General features: G+C 36.7%; 1 protein-coding gene and 1 non-coding gene across 2 annotated transcripts in view; both read right to left on the bottom strand.

Annotated features, from left to right (window-relative positions):
• FAM155A (family with sequence similarity 155 member A) overlaps positions 1 to 25,845 on the bottom strand; it is a 693,606-nt gene that overhangs the window by 134,468 nt on the left and 533,293 nt on the right. The gene's annotated exons all lie outside the window — the stretch shown is intronic.
• LOC111546390 lies at positions 16,473 to 16,541 on the bottom strand. The gene has a single exon (XR_002732773.1). It is a non-coding gene; the product is annotated as a small nucleolar RNA SNORD31 (small nucleolar RNA).

Here is a 25,845-nt window from a genome sequence, read left to right as displayed (position 1 = left end):
CTGTCGCCCAGGCTGGAGTGCAGTGGCGCGATCTCGGCTCACCGCAAGCTCCGCCTCCCGGGTTCCCGCCATTCTCCTGCCTCAGCCTCCCGAGAAGCTGGGACTACAGGCGCCGCCACCACGCCCGGCTAATTTTTTGTTTTTTTAGTAGGGACGGGATTTCACCGTGTTAACCAGGATGGTCTCGATCTCCTGACCTCATGATCCACCCACCTCGGCCTCGCAAAGTGCTGGGATTACAGGCTTGAGCCACCGCGCCTGACCACACATTTTAAACATGTAAAAAACATTCTTAGCTTGAAGATTGTGCAAAAACCAAGTTGTGCGCCAGATTTTGTTTTCAGGCTGTAGTTTGCCAACTTGCGACCTAGGTCTTGAGTTGAACTTGCATGACATGCTCCATGTCCTCATCCACGCCTGTCACCATCTATTTTATTTTGTTGTTGTTGTTTGATTTTGTTATAGCTATCCTGGTGGGTATGAAGTGGTGCCTCACTATCATTTTTATTCGACTTCCTTAATGCCTGATGGTTTTAAGCTTTTTTTTCATGTGTTTGTTGGCCATTTGTGTATCTTCTTTGGAGAAATGTCTATGTAAGTTCTCAGCCCATCTTTGGTATCTTTTTGTTGTTGAGCTGTAGGATTTCTTTATATATTGTGGATATTAAATCCACATCACAAAAGTATAAAACAAAATAATTTACAAGATCAAATGATGGAAGAGCAAGAGAAAAAAAAAACACATCAAGCTATATACAATGTATGTTGTATTCACTTTTCTATAAGTATATTATACTTCAGCCTAAATTGTATAGGTTAATCAATAAAAACATCAGAATATTTGTGCCATACCCAGTGTTATTTTAATTTCCTCTTCATTTCATGATTGAGATGTTTGTGATTATAGCTGTAGAGTAAAACAAATCTGAAATGTTTCAATCGGATTTCTCAAGTTCCTAAAAGCTATAAGACTCGTGAACTCAACACCATCACCTGTTTTCATTATTACAAACTCCAAAACCAATGTAGATTTTTTTCCCCCACAGTTCCATTCCTGTGACACAATCACATAGTCTATGGCCACATTAAGAGACAAAATTCATGAAGGATTAAGTGTTCTCTTTAAGAAAATTTTTTTATTTGTTTTTTTAACCTCCTGAACAATTTAATTTAGAAAAAGGCCACTCAAAAATATAGCAGATACTATCTTTTAGCAGACTGAGTTTTTTTTTTTTTTTTTTTCCCTAGGAGATATTCAAATAGTTGAGCAGTCTAAATACTACTGTATTTTTAGTAACTATGTCTGAAAGTATTTCCTTAATTTATTATTCAATGTCAGAGTACTTTTGCAAAATCAATCCAAATATAATCTCTTTCTCTGTGTTCAGTTTCTCATTCAAGATGTGTAATAATTAGAGACCGAATTATAATTTCTTCTCAGCATAGCATTTGAACCATATCATTTAGCCTCTATGATTCAGGAGTGATACAAGTGGATAACTGTGAGTTTAAAAATCCAATTTGGTTTCATTAATATTCTTAATATTGTAGATCTACATTCAGGGAGCATCACTCTTCTTAAATTAGGCAGCTTCTGTTTCCATCTGACCACCTTCATGTGCTCTGACTGTCACAACTGGTTGTTTGCTATTGAATTTGAGGTAATAATGAATATAGACATGTAAGTTCTGAAAGTAAAAATTGTAATTTGGGCCAAAAGTTTTAAAATATTTAGTTTTGAATTTAGGAGTCATCAACAAATAAATGAGAGATGGAATTGTAAAAGTAGACGAATTCACTGAATTCAGCATAGTAAGTGCAGTGTCTCGAGCTTGCATTTTACTTTAAAGAACTTGGATGTGTTATCTCAACTGATAATGACAGCAATCTGTGGAATTAACAAAGAAAATATGAACATGCTCATTGTATAACTGCAGAAACAGCTTGAGAGGTTTAATGACATCCACCATAAATGTTTAAAATGTGGATCCAAGACATGAAATTTTATTTTCTCATTCCTAGTCTACTGCTTCTTAAAATACGTGGATAATAATTACACTTAAGAGCAGGAGAAAAAAATCCAATTAAAGGAGACAGTTAACTGAGAAAGTACATCCACAAGATATTGGTCAGCCAAGGGAGCAGTGTCAATGAGATGGCAGTGATAAGAATGTCAATTGCTAGACAGAGTTCAGGGCCTCGCCACCTTGGTAGCTCTAAGCAAAGGTTATGTATTATTTACCACTGTTACTATTCTGTGAACACACTAAAGACCATTAAGTAATTATGAACACAGGCTAGCTCCTGGAAAATAAATGCAAAAGTCTTAGGAGGTCTTGTTGGTGTCTTTTTTCTGAATACAAAATGACAATAACCAAATGAGGTTTTTCAGTATGCGTGGTGATAATAAGCTCTTAAAATGGATGTGACCAATAGTTTTCAGAATAACAGTTGCTTGAACAAAATCAACATTTCCATTCAAACTTCTGCTTACTCCTTATAGTCGTAGCCTCACACTCCCCAATTAGCTGGTTGTAAGTTAGTAAATCATACCTCCTTGCAGAGTTAGCGATACTCACAACATCTGTACAATGTGTCCAGCACTTTGTTTTAGGGACCCCCCCCCCAAAAAGCATATTTTTTTCCTTCACTCTCTTTAGGCTGATTGCATTAAAGAAAACAACATAATAAGTCATAAAATCTCATATTTATCAGTTCCTTCTTGAGAAACTTCAGAGTAAGGGTTGTTTTGGTAATTAAAATGCTGAAGTTAAAAATGCTGATTGCTTATGCAATAATGGGATTTCTAACCCAAATGGCATCATTATATCCACAACCTTTTTTTTTATTCAAGTGCTAATTGTATTTACTCATATTAAATTAAAAATCTCAAAGTCTTTAAAAACTCATCTTCTGCTTATGCTTTAGATGTTGTCATGAGAGGATAATGCTTGTACTCCATGAAATTCTAACTCTGACACAGTGAGGATGGCAGAAAAGAGCCTCAGTCCTGTACAACGTCATGGCGCTGCCAAAGTAACCCACACGGTCTCATTGAATACTGTACATCCATAAGAAGGAATGACGTAGTGACACTTAAAACAACATGAATGAATCTTACTGAATCTTACAGACTTTACACTGAGCGAAAGAAGTCCAACACAAAAATATATATAAACTGCATATTTCTTTACATCTAAAATTCTAGAAAAGGAAAAATAATCCAAGGTAGAAACATAAGAGCAATGGCTGACTCTGGAGTTTGAGGACTGAGGGGGAAGTAATAAGAGGGAGACACTTTGGAGGATAAAGTGCTTTATGTTGTGGAAATTTGTAGGTGACAACAGAACATCCATTTGTCAAAATGGTACTGCTAAGATGTACACAGTTTGATGGATGTAATTTTTACCTTAAACACTGTAAAATAATAAGAAATCAACTAGGGGTGAGGGGAGTGGGTGGAGGTACAAACTAAATAAGAATGGCAGAATGTTGATAACTACTGAAGATTGGTGATGTGTGAATAAAAATGCATTAGTTCCATTCTTACTTCTTTATATGTGTTTGAAAATTTCTAGAATTATAAATTTAAAATTATCCCATAATTATTTATTATAACTCAAAGAGTTCTTTATTCTTTGAAATGAAAGAAAAGCCACCAGACAGACAAAAGCGACAACCACAAAAACAACATGCTATGACTTCTCACATTGACATGATTGCTATTGGACCATGGTAATGGAACCAAATCACAAACATGTTCCCGCCTCCCATCTGCGGCTGATGTAACAGACTTGAGGATTGTATAGCAACAGTCAAAGCCCACCGTCAGGTTCCACTGTAATTTTTATGTTTGAATTCTGGCAATGATTTTGTTATTATTTGGTATCAGTGATGATTTGGTATTAATAATGAAATCTCATAGTTCAGTGATATGCAAACACTTAGGGTTGAATAAACTGTCATTTACCATTTTGAGGATCAAAGGAAGTGGCTCCGATCATGTTCTGTTAACAGCAGCTGTGGCCACAACAAAAATGAATGATATTTTATTTTCAATAAAAAACTGGTAGAAAAAAATGTTACCTGATATTTTTACCATAAGAATTAAGAGTAACTTGTTTGCCAAAGTACCATGTCAGCCAGGCAAGATGGCTCACGCCTTAATCTCAGCACTTTGGGAGGCTGAGCGGAGCGGATTGCTTGAGCCCAGAAGTTTGAGACCCAGCTGGGCAATGTGGTGAGACGCTGTCTCTACAAAAAATAAACGAAATTAGCTGAGTATGATGGTGCCTGCCTGTAGTCTCAGTTACTTTGGAGGCTGAGATGGCAGAATGGCTTGAGCCCGGGAGGTTGGGTTGGCAGTCAGCATACCACTGCCGTTCAGCCGCAGTGACAGTGACAGCTTTTCTCAAAAACACAAAACAAAACAACAACAACAACAAAAACCCAAAACACGTTTTTGCTACGGGAAGTCTCAACTGAAATGCCTGACTCTACATGTTTCTTTTCTTAATAAAATAATATGTTTTCATATTTCTAAGTCCATTTACTTCAAAGGCAGATGTGCCCATTCTTCTAATCAAAGCCATGCTATTTCCAGGACTCTTAATCATTTTAATGGAAAGTGTGCCCACAGGTGAATGAAGCGTAAAACCTTAGACCAGTTATTCACAATCTTTCTGCCATTAGACTCACCTAGGGAGGATGGAAATCCCAGTGTCCACACTGCACACCCTTAAACAAGAACCAGTTAAATAAGAAGCCTGTGGGGGTGGTACCAGCATCCACAATTTTTAAGCTCAATATGCAGCCACACTGGAGAACCAGTGGCCCTGGGCTTCTGTTGTGCGTAGTGATCCCCCTTTCCCCTTACTAACGAGGAAGAATGTTTTGTTTTCTGTTCAGTTTGCCATGACAACAGTATTATCTACATGATAGATCCCAAGATGTCTATTACTTGGCACAGATATGAGAGAACAGAGAGGAAAAGAAGCAAGTTATAGTTTAATTGACTACCAGGCACTGTCATCAGGATGGCATCCCTGAATTAGGCAGAAAAAACTAACTTAAAGTGAGGATCATATTTTCTGATTCATTTGTTCATTTGATTGATTCATTTGGATGATTCCTTTTTTTTTTTTTTTTTTTTTTTGAGACTGAGCCTCGCTCTGTCACCCAGGCTGGAGTGCAGTGGTGTGGTGCGATCTCAGCTCACTGCAATCTCCGCCTCCCGGGTTCAAGCGATTCTCCTGCCTCAGCTTCCTGAGTAGCTGGATGATTCCTTTTTTATTAAAAAAAAAAAAAAGTTGTTAGTGCTATAATGGCATTGAAATGGATAACAGAAAATTGAACAAGGAAATGGAATCAATTTTAAGCCTTTACTGTTCTTTATCATTCTTTGTGGCACTAAGGACAATTCACCCTTTAACAATTAAGAGGATTAAGTCATCTTTAACACAAATAAAATGGTTTTGTGACTAACTGCTAAAGAGTACTTACAATACACTTAAAGAAAATCTGTGTTCACTTAATACAAATATTGTAAGTGGATATATAATCTTGCTATGATTCATGATCATGGGCAGTTAATTACCTCAAAGTGATATATTAGACTGTAACTTGTGATGTAATTTACAACTAGCATTAACGCTGTCATGATTATCTTCTATAGAGCCATTAATATTATAAAATACATCATGTGACACCCTTAGTATAATACCAGTGTATTGGGTGTGTAGGGGGGGAATAAATACAAGTGCTAATGGCACTGCATTCCTCCATTATTTTGTACCCAGGAAATCACTGGAAATCTCATTAAATTTCTGTATCACTTTTTTGTATTTTGTATCTATGCTTTTCTACACTTTAGTTCTTGAATGTCCATAGCAATCATAGCTAAAATTTTAAAAAGAAATTGAGAAATATTGGTAACCATATGCAAAATTGCCAGTAGTTTTCAATGAATTACAAATATACTGTCTATGTTTGTAAAAATTAGTGGATAAAGGGCACGAAACAATAATTTGGCACAAAGGAAATATAAGTGCTGAAACAGTGATTGAAAATATATTCAACCTCAGTTGCAATGAAATCAAGCCAATGTCTCTCCTGAAAAATCAATCCTGAATATGAAAACTATTAACCACAGATGAATTGCAAGATGACTGACATTAGCAAAAGGATGGCCTGCTAGAGTAGATAACCTATAGGTTGTTTTTCTCAAGCCAATGCCTGCAAATGGGCAGCCAGACATTCCTTTTTCCTGCCTTAGCACGCTCTTCAGGCTTCAACTCTGTCTTATCTGCTCATTATTTTAATTCCTGAAAAACATTTGAGGTGTTGAGTTTATTTGATTTCCAATTCAATGGAAGGCATTTGAGCTGTAGATCAAATAAGTTTTGTCTGCTTGTGTATCTGTCTTCTACAATGGCACTATTACAATATAAATGTACATGTCTATTTATCTATTTAACTCTACTTTTAACGAAGCAGGCAGCTCATTAATGGTGAGTACGTCATCTTACTCGTTTTTCTATCTGTTTGAAACCTGGTAGGCCCTCAAAAAATGTTGATGAATGAATAAACAATACAACAATGAGCAAAAGGGACACTTGTCTTTGGTGACATACTTTCTCTGTACACAGAAGAGGTTAGAAACAAAAGACTTGGACAAAGTGGATTTCTGTATGATGTCATTCATCTCTTCTGATTTCTCTATCACATTCACTGGCATACAGAGTTCTTGACCACTTGAATGATGACCAAAACTATTCCTGCTTCTAAATGCCAGAGTGTGATCACTACCATTTTACTTTTCTTAAAATTCTGAGAAAAGTCCTGAGGCAAATAAGAATCATACACAGGCAAGAAAAGTCAGAGTTTATTATTTGATTTGGGAAAATGTGAGCTGACATTTAATGAACTAGAGTTAATGAACTAGCATTATCCTCGTAAGAGGTCTACATGAAGGTTCACGGTAGGAACAGGTGCAAGGAAGGTTGAGCTGAAGAACACATTCAAATACGAGGCAGTGCGGCTTAAACTTAATGTAGAGACTGGTGGTTAGCAGATAGAATCAGCCCCATTGTTGTGTGATTATTCTCAATTCTGAGTCTCAATTAACATTTTGCTCACCAGAGAACAGACTATAATATAGTTGGAACACATAGTAAATTCTTTAAAAGCACATTGCTTATTTAATGGATTTGGTTACTGTGTAGCTTAAATTTCAACTTCATGTTGATGGTAGTACAGAGTATTTTTTAAAAAATAATTTTAAAATTCTAATATTTGTCCTCAAAGTTTTATAGTAGTGAAGATTCCTTTTAAGCAGTTCTTTATAGCTATTTTATTTCTTCATTTTAAAAGCAGAATACTCTGATGTATTAGCTCAAACATCCCAAATGCCAGTTCCACATGGTGCTACCAATAAGTTGGTATGCAAATGTTGTATTAGGTTTTGTTTTGTTTTGTGTGTGTGTGTGTGTTTAGCTTTTAATGTCTGGATACTTGAGGTAATAAGATGTAACTTCTGGGCTGGATGCAGTGGCTCACATCTGTAATCTCAGCAATTTGGGAGGCCGAGGCAGGCGGATCACTTTAGGTCAGGAGTTCAAGACCAGCCTCGCCAACATGGTGAAACCCCGTCTCTACTAAAAATGCAAAAATTAGCCAGGCATGGTGGTGGGCACCTAGCTACTTGGGAGGCTGAGGCAGGAGAACCACTTGAACTCAGCAGGCGGAGGTTGCAGTGAGCCAAGATCATGCCACTACACTCCAGCCAGGGAGATGGAGCGAGACGCCATCAAAAAAAAAAAAAAAAAAAAAAAAAGTAATTTCTCCTAAATTTGAAAAAAATAAGTAGTTTTCTTTTCACCAATAATGTTTTTACATCAAAGTATCACCAAAGTATTACCATAAATTTCATTACATCAAATATAAAGTAGAAAGGTGATTCTCTTGGCATGAAAATAATGTTAAAAATAACTAGAAGAGGAACAACAATAAAATCCTGGTTTTCTTTGTATATTGAGTTATGGACACATATCAAACCACTTTATCACAAAACACAATAAAATCATTTATTATTAATATTATTACTATTATTTTAGATGGAGTCTCAGTCTGTCGCCCAGGCTGGAGTGCAATAGCGTGATCTTGGCTCACTGCAACCTCTGCCTCCCAGGTTCAAGTGACTCTTCTGTCTCAGCCTCCCAAGTAACTGGGACTACAGGCGCCCGCCACCACGCCTGGCTAATTTTAGTATTTTCAGTAGATACGGGGTTTCACCATGTTGGTCAGGCTGGTCTCAAACTCCTGACACCAGATGATCCACCCGCCTTGGCCTCCCAAAGTGCTGGGATTATAGACGCGAGCCATAGTGCCAAGCCATCTGGATTATTTAAGACCACATATGAGTGAAAAGACTAGTGAGAAATTAGAAAATATGGCTAGGAAAAAAAGGTATCAACTTGTTAAGAAAAGCAACTCAGAGCTGGCCAAATATCCTGAATGACGTTACAACACATTTTTTTTTTCCAAGAAATGAGATAGCTCCTCAGCTGTTCCCGTCTCCACTATCAGTACTGTTTATATACATATTTTTTTGCTTGAAGGTACTTCATCTACAGTCTATATTATAAAAGGAACAGTAAAGGATATCTTGTACAGAAAGATAATTCCTGTTCCATCCCAGCATGCTTCTTTTAAAGATAAGTATGTTTACCATCAAGTTTAACTACCATTAAAACTGTATGTCAGTTCTAGAGCTATCTAAAAATTAAAAGGATTGATATTGCTTTTTCAATTTGAAAACTGTCAGCTCTTAAAACACCTAGTATCTCAGAACTTTTAAACTTTCTAATTAATGAAGTATTCATTTTTGTATACAGAGTTTTACTGGCTTAGATGTAAAGACTGTAGTCCATTAGACAAAAGGATTTTCTTAACACTAAACTGTATTTAATCATGTGTTAAATTACATTTAATAATGATACGATAAAAATAATTAATGAGCTAAATCATCACAATAGAGTTTCCCAAAAAGTGTTCAATAAAAGCCTAAAAATTATTGAACAGCAGACATTTGGTTTAAGACTGCAAAATTAGACATTTCCAAAACTGTTTTCTGTACTTAGAAATCATAGTAATAACGTCAAGGAAAATCACAGTAGAACCCTACATCTTTCGTGAAATTAAGAGAGATCTAAAACCGGGAATCACAACACATGAAGAAATAAAAGAAAATGGAGAAGGGGTAACTGACCTAGCAGAGCAAGAAAGCTTAACTCAAGTTAGTGGTCACTCTGGGGAATTTGCACAGAGAACTCGGGAAAGGTGAAAATTCTCATCTACCAATATAAAATTACCCAATCAGCTATTTTAGTGCCTTACTCTTAACTACATAATAATAAGTATCACAAGATATTTGAGGAAAGCACCCTGCATAAAGAGACTGAAAGTAAAATAAACCAAGAAAGGAAATCTTGGAGAAATTGTCAACATAACATAAACACTAAGTATTGCGAATAAACTAGAGAAGAAGATCTCTTGGAAATTTAAAATGTAATTGTTGGAATTTTATAAAAAATAGAATACTTGGAAGATAAAATGGAGAAATCTCTAGAAAGCAACAAAGAAAAAAAAAAAAAGCAAAAGAAATGACCAAGAACAGGATCAAGAATAGGAGACAACCAACTCATGAAATTCCCAAAAATAAAGAACACAGGGAAAAAGGAAGAGGAATTTTTTTTTTTTTTTTTTTTTTTTTAACAACAATGTGTTTTCCAGGACTCAAGGCATGAGTTTTCAGATTGAAAAGACACTAATCATAATGTGATAGGAAAATAAATTTCTGGACCTCAAAATCACTACACCAAAGGGAAATGTCAAGCAGGGAACTATGTCAGGCAAACCCGCCTCCAATTTATTCCTAAATAAGACAGCTACAAAGATTAAAAACAAACAAACAAACAACAATGAAAAATAACCACATACCTCCCTCACAATTTGTCCACAAGAAAATTCCTTGTGGACCTCAAGATCTTTACCCTAAAACAATTCTGTTGGATTTCACCCTGGCAATGTAAACTGGTAGCCTGTCTTCACAGATGCGGGACAAAGGACAGAACTCAAAGTCATCCCTCTGCTCACCTGAGACAAATGTATATCTGATTGTTTTCTCTACCCTATTGCTTATGCAAAAATGTAGATTCACTGAGCCTGTCTAAGGCAAAAGTGAGTATTCCTCTAGCCTCCTCTCACATGTAAATTGTGTATTTAGTGAAAGGCTGATCAATGATTCAAAAGAATGCAATCTTTTGTCTATTATCTACCTATGACCTGCAGGCCTCCACTTCAAGCTGTCTGCCTTTCTAGACCGAACCAATGTACATCTTACACATATTGATTGATGTTTCATGTCTCCCTAAAATGTATAAAACCAAGCTATGTCCCCCAAACCTTGGACACATGTTGTCACGATATCCTGAGGCTGTGTCAGGGGTGCGTCCTTAACTTTGACAAGATAAACATTCTAAATTGGTGGAGATCTGTCTCAGATACTTTTGGTTCACAATAACTACAACTTAAAATAACTTTAAAGCAAAATTAGAACAAGGAAACAAAAAAGTACAATAGCACGCCACTGATTGTGAATTACCACCTGACCATTTTCTAAACTTCTCTCAAGTCTACTCTGTTTCTCTCCAGCCCCACGATCCCTACCCCTGCAAAGGCCATCGGCATCTCGTCCTAGAACTCTAGGATCACTTTCTAATGAGGCTTTAGGCTCCCAGCTGGCCTTCTGGAATCCACTTTCCACCTAATGGTCTGAATAATCTGCTATAAATGCGAATTCTTCCATTTTTTTCCTTGCCTTAGGATAATGTGCTAATTTCTTAATGAGACTCTGGGAGTGCCCCTACTTAGACCTTCTTAGTTTTATTTTGCACCACTGTCTATACTCCCTGTTCTCTTCTCCCTAGTTCCACCCTCATCTTGATTCTTCAGAAAGATTTACTTTCCTTTAGATCCTACATGGAACAATTTTACCCCATCTGTCTCCTACCCCCTCATACATGACCCTCCCTTGAGTAGAATGTACTCTTGACTCTTCCTCTGCAAGAGTCCTATTCCAATTATCTCAGCATTAACATAATTTTCTCTTGAAAACTTCCTCCTGCCCTAGTCTTGGTTAGATAGACACTTTGTTGGCCACTGAGCTCATCCCACAGGGTTTCATTGTCTTTCATCCATTTATGTTCCCCATTAGACTCTCTGCCCTGGAAAGAATCCTGTATATTAACTGCTAGCATCTTCAGTGCATAGCACAATGCAAAGCACTTAATAGGCACTTGAGAAGATTAGCTGAATTGAGAAACAAATCGATGAATGAAAGCTCACACAGTTCAAATAGTGGAATCAAAGCTATAAAGTTGTCATCTGGTGGTGGTGGAATAAGGTAATGAATCTGAAAGCATTTTCACTGTGCTCCTTCATTTTTCTATGAAAATATCAACCCAAATACTCCTAAGGGGGTTGTTACCCTGTGGATTCTCACAATATGCTCCAACAGTTAACTACTCTGTAAGAATTCTCAGCTCTCACTTTAAATTAAATTCAACTTGAACAAAATCTAAAATATGACCTTTTCTTTCATATTGGCTACCTTCTGAATGCCCTTTCTTTGTATGAAAATTTAAAAAGTGAAAGAATTAAAGAATTCTACTACTCTTCATTTGTATACAGTAAGTAATACATTCTTTATGTTTTCTTATAAATATAAATTTCCTATAAAAATATAAAGATGTACTCAGCTTCACCCTTATCCCTCTGAGCTGGACTCTCTGCACTAAATATTACCTTCTAATACTCATCCCACACCCATGTGATGGATGCAGCCCAACTCACTTTGTTAAAACACTGCTTTTCACTGGATATTTAAAAAATAACATTTTCTTGTTGCATGTGTAGCTTTTTCTTACTGACTTGGAAAGTCTTTTATTAGCTACCTTCAGTGCTTTCTCTTGGATACTTACTTTGTCATAAAATGTAAAATACATAAAAACTACAGGCAATTTCATATTGGCACTGAGCAAATGCAATTTCCAAGGTACCTTTTTGGGTTTTCCTTTTCTTTTCAGATTTTCTTTTGAATAAGTGTTTTCTATATGAGAAATTGAAATGTAATCCTTTTAGGTCTTTCACCCTTACCAAGAGTGAGCCATGAACATTTTTGCAGTTCTTTTCTATGCTCAGCTTGCTTCTCTATTTTTACTGAGCAGGGTTTTTTAAGTGTTGAGCATCTCTCTTTGCTTAAAATTATTTTTGTTTTTGGCTTCTTTCTTCCAAAGTAGTAAAAATGAGCATACCTCTTTCCAATAAAAATGATAAATGAATTGAAGCCCAAAATATCTTAAGATAAGTCTTAGGACTTAAAGCTGTAGTTTTCTGTTTTTAAGAATCCACTTCTGCTTATTGCTGACTTACTTGCAACTGGTTGTCTAATTTTACATATACTCTGGTCAAAGAATAACACCTAAATATTCAATTAAGTCATCATTGCAATGATCACAATAAGCAATACATGGGAACTACTGAAAACCAAACACTTAAACATATTTTTAGAAATGTAAAGGAAAGATCTTGTCTACGAAATGAGAAAAACTATTGATTGCTATTTAGTAGATATATGACTTGCCTAACATTATTGTGGAAACATTAGTAACCAGGACTGTAATTCTGATTTTGCAAGAACTCAAATAATACTTAGTTTTACACTTACTCTTTTATCATCTGTGACAAAACTTAGCAAAATGAAAGATTATCTAGAAGCAGAATCAAGATTGTAAAAAACTATTTTCAAGAGTTAGACAACCCATGCATAAAAGCATTTATTGAGACATGCATATGTGTCTAACAATACATTTTCATACATCTTTAATAAACTATCATTAAAGCCTATCTGTACTGGGGTGCCAATCACCGATTTTTAATAAAACCATTCTATGATCCCATTGAGAGAGGTATTGACTTTTATCCATTTTGTCTATAACAATTTTGTATATGGGAGGTTTAAACAAATTAGAGGTTTAAAGACATGTAGAATTCCCGGGAATAATCTTTAGATGTAAGTTTTAAAACCAATCTATCCCCAAATTCTGATTCTAAAACACAATGTTCAATCTTAATTTGGAAGGAGTAAGAAATGTGCAGAACAGGTTACATTTCTAGTTTGATTTAGACCTTTAATTCTTAAGAGCATATACTAGACTATTATAAGAAACAGTAGCACATAACATATGAATGTTTATAATATGTAAAAAATAACTTATTAAAAATAATTAAATTATAATATCTATGCCACAAAGACAAGATATCTGGGAATTCTCTAGAAAAACTGAGATAAAACAATGAGATAAAATTGAGATAAAATAAAGCATTAAAACATAAGATATAGAATTTTCTGAAAAATAAAATGTCAGCAAACTTCCAAGGTAATTAAAGAAAAGAAACAAAACCAACTAACAAACAAGTTGAGTAGAGCATTAAAATGTTAAATTTTTGGAATATAAATGCTTAGAAAGCATTCAAAATCCAATAGCATCAGTGAAGATTCTCATGCTCTTCTATCACTGCTTTCCATAAAAGGCATGCAAGTATGATCATGAGAGATGACTGAGCACAAGAACTCTGTCAGAAAAAAGCAAAGGAAGCAAATAATCTTTTTTTCTATTAATTTTGTTTCATTTTATTAAAAAAGTTCTAAGGAATTATTTACAAATGACAGGTTTCTGAAAAAATATGTGAATCGAGTCAATATCATTCAAAACATAACAAAGCTTTCTGAAAATTTTCACCTGTTTGTTATCAACTGTACAATTTCTGCTTTAAATAAAATGGTAAGCTAGAATTCATATTCATATCTTTTTGCACACAATGTGTCACTGCCCTAACATGGCTCTGTAAGTTACTGAGTTATTGAATGCTTGCAAATTGCAAAAAACTGTAATTCATTCTATGGTGAGCCATGTTATGAGTACCGCTTTTTTCACACCTTAAAAATATATTAGGAGAGAGACAGCATTTATAAAGTATGACTTTCAGAAGGGAATTTAGATTTCTACACATTAAATTAAAAAGCCTATATACTTTGAGCGGAAGGAGAGGAATAATGGAAACTTTCACGTATCGTGGCAGGACTAGAAACGGGGGCTGCCTCTTGATAGTGCAACTTGGAAATACTCATCAACATTTTGAACATTCACACCCTTTGCCACAATGATTCTACTTTTACTATTTTTCCCACAAATATTCTTGAACATGTAGGCAGGACTATGCATAAGAATGTTCATGGTGACATTGATCATACAGCAAAAAGACAGGGCCAAACTAAATGTTCATAAACAGAGAATGGTTTAAGTAAAATCCACAAAACAGCAATAAAGATTCAATCGATATGGTCCACCTATGGCATAAAGCAAGCACAATGCATACGGTATAATTGCTGCCCTTTGTATGTCAATTTTTAAGTAAGTGAATTTATTTTTCCAAGACTCATCTTACATACACGTTTCTACATAGACTTACGATTGTCCGGAAAATTTTGGTTAAGCAGCAGAGTTCAGGGAATTCAGTTTGCTAAGTCACTGTCCTAATATCTTTAAAAGGTGCTCAAAGATGGAGACAGGTGTCTCTCAGCATTGTTTGATTGAAAGATGTGAGGGAGAATGTGCCAAGAGATAGGGCTGGGCCAACTGGTCCTCTGGCCATCATAAACATGCCATCAAAACCATCAGGGTTGGGGTGGAGGGCGTTAGTGATAAAATGATGGGTCACAAAAGAATGTTGAACTGGTGAACGTGGGACAGAAGAATGCTGTGATTAGATGTATATTAATATATTGGAAGATCACTCAGCTAGGAGCATAAAGGATGTATTCAGGGAAAGACCAAAAGTGGGAAGGTTAATAAAATGACAATTGCAATATTTGATGGAGATATAACAAGAGCCTGAATTCAAGCACTGACAGCCAGGAACACCACTGGATAAACAGGATGGAACTGATAAAGACTCAATATAAGGAGTATATTTGTTAAAACTTGGTGATTAATTAGATATGAGAAGAAAGTACTTATGCTCTTTTCTGCCTTGTTCTTAGAGGTTCATAAACATAAAAAGAAACACATATATTTAAGATAATCATTAACTCATTAAATATGCATAACTATACAAGGTAGATTCTAATATTATCAACTTATACAGATGAATAAATGGGAATATTGTAAGGTTTAAATTACTTGTCCAAGTTCATGCAGTCAGTAAATGGTGAGCTCAGAGGCAGCTGAACATGACTGCCTGTACATTTAGCCACTACATTCTACCTCCCCTCAGACTCCCCTGATCACTTTCAGACTTTCTATGATGCTTGGATTCCAACTTAGGTGAATGGGTGAAAAGAGCCATCACTAATCCAATGAGGAGAAGCTGGAGTTAATGGAATGACCACAAGGCCAATTTAAAGGGCTGAAATTTGAAGTACTTGAGACACACCAAAGTTGAGGTATTTAGCAGGAGCTTGAAGAACAGAACAAGGCACCAGATATAAACTTCAATCCTCTTGGTAAAACCATGGTATACTGAGGTATAGACATGGAAGGGATGTTCTAGGAAAGGTAACCTCCAGTCTTTTGACTTGCTAATTATATGCTATATATACACTTCTCTAGGGGGTCTTTTAAATATGTTCATATAAAATAAACAGACATTGACTGGCGGTAAGAAAATATGGCCATTTTAATCCTTTAAAATAAATCTGAAAACTATACAATTCAGGAGAAAAACACCCCATCAAAAGCCTTTCCTTTGGAATTATTTCCTTATTTCTCCCACCCCAACACACAAAAAACCAAAACCAACCAACCAAACAAAAAGACTTAACCAACAAAATAATCTTCTTTTGACCCATTCCACTGTTAATCAGGAAAACCCTTAACTTCAAATGGACTTCTTCCAAATCTTTGACTCATTTTCTTACTTCCTTCCATCAACTCCTTAGTTGCAGAGAATGAGGTCAAGGGATCTAAATAATCTTAAATAGTTAATCACGATGAACCTAGAATGGGTAATAAAAAGCAAATCTTGAGATAATCAGGAGTTATTCCTGTAATCCCTCCATCATTACTATTGAAAGAATAGGGCTCCTTTGAGTAGAGAATGTCGGTTTATGGACATTCACTAAGTACGCGCTATCCCAGGCCCTGTGAAAACGATCTACGACAGGACAAACTCACTCACTGCACTGTTATTGATTGCAGGATTTCCTCTGATAACAAAAGCATAAGATGACCTGAATAACCTTATGATCTCCCATGCTCCCTTTGGCTGTGAATATCTCTGAATTTATATTAATAAGACTGTCTCAACAGGAGCTATTATATCTTTTAAAAATTATTTTTATTTTTCAAGCTCACAGCTCAGAAAATATCTTTCACGCATATTGATGAGAAAGGGGCAGTATTCATCTCATCACTGGTGATATCATTAAGAATGGTATTTCCTATCAACATTTATAAAAATGAATTTATGTGAATAGAAATAAGCTAAGAAGTCCAAACTGTGGAGAGATTGAAAATATTATCACACATTGAATTTTAAGATACACAGAAAAAGTTAAAGTGGGTGAAGCAAATCTAGAAGACCTTTATCAAAAAAGGATAGCAAATGTTTTTATTTTTGTGGGTAAAGTAGTCATTTTACTTTTTCCCATCAATATTCACCATCCTAATCATGGGCCTTTAAATTTGAAAAGTGGAGTTTCCAAGATAAATTAATGAGTTGAAGAGAACAGCCTGGCTACAGGAACAGAACAGAAGCAATTTTATTTTTCTGAATATTGAGAAAAAATATGAGAACATTGCAAGAGATTGATATTGAGTATTAATCATTTCCTTGTAGTTTGTGCAATTTTCCCTGCTAGAAGAACATCCTGATCTCCACTAGAAACATTAAATTTGCTTTGTGAGTTGAAGGAAAAGCTAAGCTTAGCAAGTTCGTTCTAGGTATTTAAAACAGATTTCAGGAATAATTAGTGAGCTAACTTTCTGAGGATTGAGATGTTTGCCATTTTTATTTCTATAGAAAAGCAGCCATTTTCAGATCGCTACGTGGTTAAAAAATTGCACTCACCTTGAACTGAACCTTGGTTTCCACTCATTGCCATGGGTTGTTCCTGGCCCCATGTCTAGAACTACACAGATTCTGCCTGTAATGTCTTTTGTAACGCATCCTCTCAAGTGTCTAAAAACCTCCAGGTCCTCCTAAATGGCATCTTATCAAAAATAATCATTTCAAATGTGGCATCACTTTGAGATGCTGGACCTGTTAACGCTTTTTCCATCACAGTTCTATCCATATCCATGTTTAAAATAAGAATTCCAAACCTAAAAAAAGGTATATATTTCATTTCTGTCGCATTAGAGCAACTAAGGCAGAGTGAGATTTTTCCTCTCTTCTCTATTAATGGAGCCTTACCCCCTAGTTTCTGGTTTGTTTTTTATAGCCATACCACCTACCCTAATAGCTTATCATGGATATGGAGTGTTTGCTAAACTAGGAGTCCTTGTCTTGTATTTGTGAAGATTTTACTTAAACCCGGGTGAGATCTCTGTATTTTTCCAGGGATAACAGTTATTTCCATTGGCTGGTCATGCGAATCCAACCTTCTTTTGTATATGCTCTGCAATTCCTTATCCCTTCAAGTTGGTATTTTTCCCTTTCAACAACATTTTCTAGGATAAACTTTAAACAGCTCTATGCTCCCCTACATATAACATGGGTAAATCTACATACATATCTATCTCTTATCCAAAAGACTGGATAATACACCTTGTCAGATGCCTCATTACAAACCATAAAGAAGTCTTAGAACATAAATAATCTATGGCATCAGACCGAATACACTAATTTTGGATTCTTGTGATGACTTCTTATTAAGTAAGCACAAAGCAATCATCCAGTGCTAGAAATTAACTGTGGGTCATCATTATGCTATCTGTTCTCTAACTCCTTTTGTTCTCCCTTTTGAATTAAAAAAAAAAAATACCCCATTTGAGATTTTTCTGGCACCTCCACTCTAACCCCTGGTTTGTGAATGAACACCAAGGATGGCTGAAGACCAGCCTAAGAAGAGATTTCTTCCAGCAGCCTCCTGGATGTGCTCCTCTGGTCCTAGGAACGTCAGATTTTGATGGGCTCAGTATACACTTTCTCTCTCCTCACACAATTTATGCTTCAAATTTCATAACCATTCTTTGTCCACTCTTTCAAGTCCATAATTCTCCCGTAAGGAAGGAGACAGGCAAAGTGCAGGCTGAGTTGCTTTACCATTCATAAATTACCTCCTTTCAAAATGAGCCCCAAGACGATGTCATTTCTGCTCCAACAGTAACATTTGCTCCACCAGATTCCATAGAGTCAAGGGTATTCCTGTACCCTTGGAAGTCTGCACATCTTTGAATGCCACAGGCCACACTTGGATATACCAAGAGCTTTTATTTTTTGAGATCCACCACAGACTTCACTTTCTCTTTCGAACTAATATAAAGCTTAGCTGTTCGTTTGCAGAATGCTTATCTTTTCATGAATGAAGTTTTCTGATTTTATTAATAGACCACTGGAGTATTGACAAGCAAGGACCTGTTAAGAGACCACTACTGGACTGTGACCTTCCAGATTTTCGGCAGCAGGATTCAAGTCTCTATCTCCACAAAATAGCAAATGCTTCTGTGCTATAGAACTTCTGATTAGTGTGAAAATAATTCCATTAAAGAATATCGTGTCCATAATTCCTCAGCGTCTGTTGAATAGCTGTAATAGCTCCACTCAGATTTTAAGACACTTCGCCAATCTTTCTTCATTTTAGGCTTGCATCTTCAAATCACTATTTTAAAAGTATTGAGAAAATTCAACTGCACTGCTCAGTTTCAGTCTTATATGACTGTTGTTTATTTTTGGAGATTTAGGGAATGATTATTTGATCTGCCTCTGAGTTTATTTCTGATGTTGCCACCTCCAATTTTTTTCTCTATCTTTTTCTCATATAGCTGTTTTTAAAACACAAATCTGATCCACTTCCTGTGCTTAAAGTCTTCCAATGACTCCTAATTACTCACAATTACTCACTTACCCCCAATCAGATTGTGAGAGATGAAATGAAAGCTTGCCTGTTTTCACAGCCCAGAACAGACTCTAGTACCTGTACTACAGTCGACCTGCAATAAACATTTCTCAAACAGAAGGAATGTGCAACAACTAAATTATGAAAACATTCCATTGTGCTTGTCCCTGGTCTTATGTTTATCCTTCCTTTTTTGCCTAATTTTTTGTTTTAAATTGTAACTTATCCAAGAGACTGTTTGAATATACCTGCCTTTATTTTCTCTAGGAATCCAGGACTTTGGGAGGCTGAGGCAGGAGGATCGCTTGACCCTAGGTGTTGACCAGCCTGGGCAACATAGCAAGACCCTATCTCTATGAATAATTGAAAAATTAGCTGGCTTGGTGACCTGTGCCTGTAGTCCCAGCTATTCAGGAGGCTGAGGCAGGAAGATCCCTTGAGTCCAAGAATTCGAGGTTACAGTGGGCTTTGATTGTGCCACTGCACTCCAGCCTAGGTGACAGGCAAACAAAGACAAAACAAATTTTCTTTTTTTTTTTTGAGACGGAGTCTCGCTCTGTCGCCCGGGCTGGAGTGCAGTGGCCGGATCTCAGCTCACTGCAGGCTCCGCCTCCCGGGTTCCCGCCATTCTCCTGCCTCAGCCTCCCGAGTAGCTGGGACTACAGCCGCCCGCCACCTCGCCCGGCTAGTTTTTTGTATTTTTTTTTTTAGTAGAGACGGGGTTTCACTGTGTTAGCCAGGATGGTCTCGATCTCCTGACCTCGTGATCTGCCCGCCTCGGCCTCCCAAAGTGCTGGGATTACAGGCTTGAGCCACTGCGCCCGGCCAAAACATATTTTCTCTAGAAATTTTTTCACCAGTAGGAAATAAAAAAGTGGCTTTAGAGTGTTTTCATTTGTACTATTGTCCCAGCACTTTGACAGTATTTTTCAGTCCTTCCTATTATTTTTCTGAATCATGGTATCTCATACTTCTAATCAAAGACATGTTTCAAAAGGCCTATCATTTTAAAATATTTTGCTTTTTATCCATGAAAACCCTTTAAGAACTTATGGTAATGTTTCTTTCCTCTGGATTGAATATGCTTACCTAAACTCACTGGAGACAACCTCAATTTGCATTTCTCAGGTCTCTTTTAAGATACTTGACCTTGTACTTAACTTTCTGGTTAGCAGATTAAAGTACTACATTTCTGGGAGCGGAGGGAGGAAAATCTGTTTAAAACAGTATCTAGGGCACTTGTGCACATTCACAGGCAAAATTCTAGAAGAAAATCCCTAAATTCCAAGAAAATATCCACCTGCTAGATAATATCATTGCATAGAGGAGTTACTGTGGGTTAATCAAGACATTCCATGTCATCACCGTGCATCGACTCACAGAATGTTGTGCATCAGTTGTGTTTGTGCATAAACATGTAATCTCATGAAACAGTGGCCAAACTTTCCTGAAATAGTTCTAACTTTTCAATAGTTTTTATTACTTCTACGGAAATTATAAATCATTACAAAAGAGGTGACGTTAAATTGATTGATATGTGACAGTTATGTCAAAATACCTACTGTCCAATAACTCAAGGTCTATTATTCAGTGCCACGTAGATCATTTCTATACTACGATATTAACAAAACCTGGATGAGTCAATTTGTTCACTTTAGCCATCTGAAATGATTTATGTCTAGTGCCACAAATTTGATTTGCTGAAGAAATTGAATCAATTGTAAAGATGACTATTTCAATCCACTCCCTCCTGCCAAAGGCAGTCTGTTCCATCAAGAGCTATCTTGAAATCATCAGTGGCTTCTCTAAAAATATGGAAGTACTCACTTAACATATGATTTATTTTTCATATTCTAAATATTATTAGGACACAACCATTGACTGTATTTTTGAGAAGCATAGTGTGCATAAGACAAAATGGCATAATCCAATACCATATGCATAAAAAATACAATGAAAATAATACAAATAATATAAAATTGTATAATGGCCTGAAATCAGAATGCATGATGATGAGCTAATTTTTCCAAGTATTTATTTTTTTCTAAGTTCTTTCACATCTATTTTAAAAGTAAAACTCAAGGCAATCTTATGAGACATTTTATAACCTCTTTTTGACTAAAGGCAAATAATTCATGGAATATGATGGTTTGCCCAAAATTAGTATGTTTCAGAGCTGAGGAAAAGCAAATGGAAGACTTGATTTTTCCCTTGACTTTCAACATTTTATTATACAGTCACTTATCTTATTAAGAATATAATCCGGCTGGGCGCAGCGGCTCATGCCTGTAATACCAGCATGTTGGGAGCCTGAGGCAGGTAGATTACCTGAGATCAGGAGTTCAAGACCAGCCTGGCCAATATGGAAAAACCTTATCTCCAATAAAAATGTAAAAATGAGCTCGGCATGGTGGCACGTGCCTGTAATCCCAGCTACTGGGGGCGCTGAGGTAGGAGGATTGCTTGAGCCTGGTAGGTGGAAATTGTAGTGAAGCAAGAGTGTGCCCCTGCACTCCAGCCTGGGAATGAAAGAGAAACCCTGCTACACACACACACACACACACACACACGTGTATATATTTGTATATGTATATGTGTATGTATATGTGTCTGTGTGTGTAATCCTATTTTTTCATTAAATCGTTTCACTAGCCTCGAGTCATCCAAAAAGGAAAATATACAAATTTTCAAACAATTGTTTAAAAAAATCTGTGGTACTGAAAACAATTTTGAAGTAAGAAATGCTAGGAGGCAGGAATGAAGAGGCTGGGGTTTGAGTCCCAGCTACATAATATAAAATCTGGAAAAATTAGCATCAGTCACATCTTAGTGCACCTGAAGCAAAGTTCAATGGAGATGAGACCTGCTTACACTTTCTTCCATTCTCCTTCTGATAAATGAGAATGCTGAAGCATAGCTGGTCTGAACAGAGCTTCTCGGGCCTTCCTGGTGCATGAAAATCTGGCCAATCTGGCCAACCACAGGTGTTAAAGCAATGTCATGTAAATTACCAACTTTATTAATGATTAACCTTTCCTACATGCAAAACACTATAATAAGTGATTATATGCATCATTTTAATTAATTCTTAGAATAATTCTCATTTCCCCCATTTTATAGCAATGAAAACTGAGACGGGGTTAAGGAACTGACCTATTGATAGCCAGCAGATTAGTCCAGATTCGGACTCAGGTTCTTTACGGAAGATAACACTGAGAGGACTGAGGAACATAATGGAGGTTGTATTAATTTTCCAATTAAAATGAGTGTTGAAGGTTTGTGAATTGTCTACAGAACACTTTAAGTGGGCTTTAGACCCTGCAGGGACAGAATATAAGAAACCAGCAAGCAAAGAATGCGGCTCTTCAGCATGGTGCCCAGGGATCGTGTCTCCACTGGGCCCTGAAGGTGATCTCAATTAGAGGATTCCTTCACTTGATCCAGCCAGGGTAGCCAGATCCTGTCACAAGAACACCTACCCCCCAAATCACACATTGAAGGTTTTTATCATCAACAAAGGTCAGAACAGAGAACTGGGACTTTCACTAAATTTTCAGATGTTATGACTTTATGTCCAGTTGCTAATTTAAAAAAGTTGTAGTTCTTATCTGCAACTTTGCTATCAGGAAAGGAGAATTATAGCTTTTACCTGTCTCTAAATACTAGCAGCCACCAAGACCTATAGAACGGGGAGCCTGGCACCTGGCTTAGTCCATTGACTATAGCTAGCCTGGCCTCTTGTCCTCACTCAGATGGGGCTTGGCCTGCTGACTTGCAAGAAGGAAGGTGTTGGGTGCTGCAGTCTTCCACCTTGAAGCTCTGTTGAACTACATTCATTTCAAGAGAGATCATTTTATAAAACCAATTCGGTATGAATGAGGTCCCTGTGGCTGAACCACTCTATAATGGGTAATATCCTAATAGACTGTCATTCACATTATTTTAATACATTCTTTTCTATTATCAGGCTTTTGGTATAATTACCACTTAATCAAATGTCACTGAGTGTCCTAGATATGGTAATTTATCTGACTTGTGAATAATTTCAGGTTGATGAAACATGATAGCAATACTTTTAAAACTTTTTACTGACTTGAGCTACTGGACCTCAAGTACATCTTACTGAGTGATCATTTCCGTTTTTCTTCTTTTTACCTATTTGTGGTCGCAATACCAGCAGTCAAATGGCTAACGGTTTGCTCTTCTGTACTTGGTAATTAGCCTGAACAGCCATCAGATATTAAAGGTATCCCGGTGACTGTTTCTGGGTGACTCTGTAAGCCTCTGTCCTTGCCATCCCTCTTTATAGAGTGGCACTCCAGCCGCCGAAATCCTAGTCATCCTTCAGATCTCAGTTTAAAAGTGCTTTCCTTTTTCCTTTTTTTTTTTTTTAAGACAGGATCTCACTGTGTCACCCAGGCTGGAGTTCAGTGGCACGATCACGACTCACCACAGCCTCAACCTCTAAGGCTCAGGTGATCCTCTCACCTCTGCCTGCTGAGTAGCTGGGCCTACAAGCATGTGCCACCATGCCAGACTAATTTTCATAAAGATGGGTCTCACTACCTTGCCCAGTGTCCAGGCTGATCTTGAGCTCCTGAGCTCAAGGGATCTGCCCACCTCGACCTCCCAAAGTGCTGGGATTACAGCTGTGAGTCACAGTGCCCGGCCGCTTTTCTTTTTCCTAAACACCCTTTGATTTCTTCCAACTTTTCATCTCCTGCAAAACACACACACACACACACACACACACACACACACACACTTTTGTTTGACTGTCACTATTATATCTATAATTTCCCTTTCCAGACTCATCGCACTCATATTCTCTGGGCCTAGTGTATTGTAGGTGCTTACAACAAACTTTTCTAGTAGCTTGTTCAAAATATTTTTTAAAATAATTTCTAATTTATCACAAGTTAAACTCCAAAGTGCAACTGGTATGAGAAGTTCTCCCATAAAGCATTTTCCTTCTGTTAAATAAAGACACTTTAAGAAATGGCCTTGACACACCTTTGGTTTCTCTGCTCTCCTCTCTCTCTTCTATTGAGATACAGTGTTTTGAAGAAACAGAATGCATTTCTAAATGAATAGTACAACGCCTCGATCAATCCTTTTATCCGTGTCCTGGCAAAACAATTTTCTAATCTCAGTTTTTAAAGTAAGAAATAGAGGAATAATCTTGCAATCCATAGTCTAAGCCTCTAGGTTCACAGTAGGAAATTAGGGTGACAGCACTTAGGGTTTCCAGGCTCAACCACAGAGTGGTGGCCAACACTATCAATAATTTACCCCTTTTGCAGAATCTTGAGCCATCACATCTCCAATGTAAACCAAAAGGCGTTTCAGGAAAGAGACTAACCCAACAGGTCTACCAAAAATGTTGTAACTAGGCTTTAAATTAGAGGTACAGTGTTTCACCAGTGTGACACTGCAACATCTTAGATAACATCATGAGGAAGAGCATCCCAATGAGTTATCAAAATGAGGTACAGTGTTTCAACAGTGTGACACTGTAACATCTTAGATTATATCACGAGGAAGAGCATCTCAGTGAGTTATCAAAGTCAAGACATGTGCAACGTTCCAGAACAAACGTGTACCATAAATATAAAATAAGTATAATTCCTTAACACATTGCTTTAAACATAAAATTTGTTAGGAATTGAGAATACATCTTCTGGAATTTAGAAGAGCACAGTTTAAGAACGAAGGCTTAATGAGCAGTAAAGTTTTATTTAATAAAAAAGATTAAAATGTCAATGTAAGAATTTTCTAGAAATTCATATAGCAATTTAATCACAAATGGTGTGAAAGGAGCACTCTACCTAAGTCATAGCAATGTGATCTCAACTATCCAGGGACCACCAGGTTCTGACACAGATAAGGGTTTGCCAACAAGCCTCATTTTCACCGTCCAGTAGCTTCGCTCCTGGGAACACCTGGCTTGACTCTTTAATTTACTTTTCGAGAGAAAGAAATTGTTCTTACAGATTTTATTGCCTAACTTTACCTTTTAAAACTTTAGACGAAACATTTCTGTCCTCCCTGCTTTCGTTTCAGATCATAGGATTTGGGGAAGTGAGGTTTGGGAATGAAACATTTGATTTTTGCTTCAGAGTCTCGTTTGGTTCTGGAGAACTCAGGAGGGATTACTCAGGGAAAATCATTTAGATCTCCCTGCCCAGAATGGACCGTAGGCTCAGGCCTCCTAGAGAAGACTGCATTGAAGAGCTACACGAGGCACTTCAAGGCTGTAGCTTTTGTTAAAACCACAGTCTGACTGGAAGGTATAAATTGAGGCTGGTCGCTGCCCTGAGAAGTGACAGGAGCTGATGTGTTTATTTTGGTTCTAATGATGAGGAATTGGAAACATCATCTACTTGATGTCCACAGAGAAAAGATGTTGAGAAATATATGAACACACTGTCTCCATGATATTTAATATTCAATATTCATAAATATCATAACTGAATGTTTAAATTTCTATCTATCTGGTCTTACGAAATCAATGAAATTGTGGGGAGTCACACTCTGAATCAAACTAATTCTCATTTGGTTCTCAATTTGGGTAAAAAACACAACAAGGTAGCTATTAGAGTAGTTTATATTTATAACCCAATACTAGTACACACAATATAAGGGACACTGGATATTCTGGGTTT

The sequence above is a fragment of the Piliocolobus tephrosceles genome, chromosome X (genome assembly GCF_002776525.5).
Source record: "Piliocolobus tephrosceles isolate RC106 chromosome X, ASM277652v3, whole genome shotgun sequence".
NCBI lineage: Eukaryota > Metazoa > Chordata > Mammalia > Primates > Cercopithecidae > Piliocolobus > Piliocolobus tephrosceles.
The sequence above is the reverse complement of the archived record's forward strand: the minus strand, read 5'-3'. Positions and strand labels throughout refer to the sequence as shown.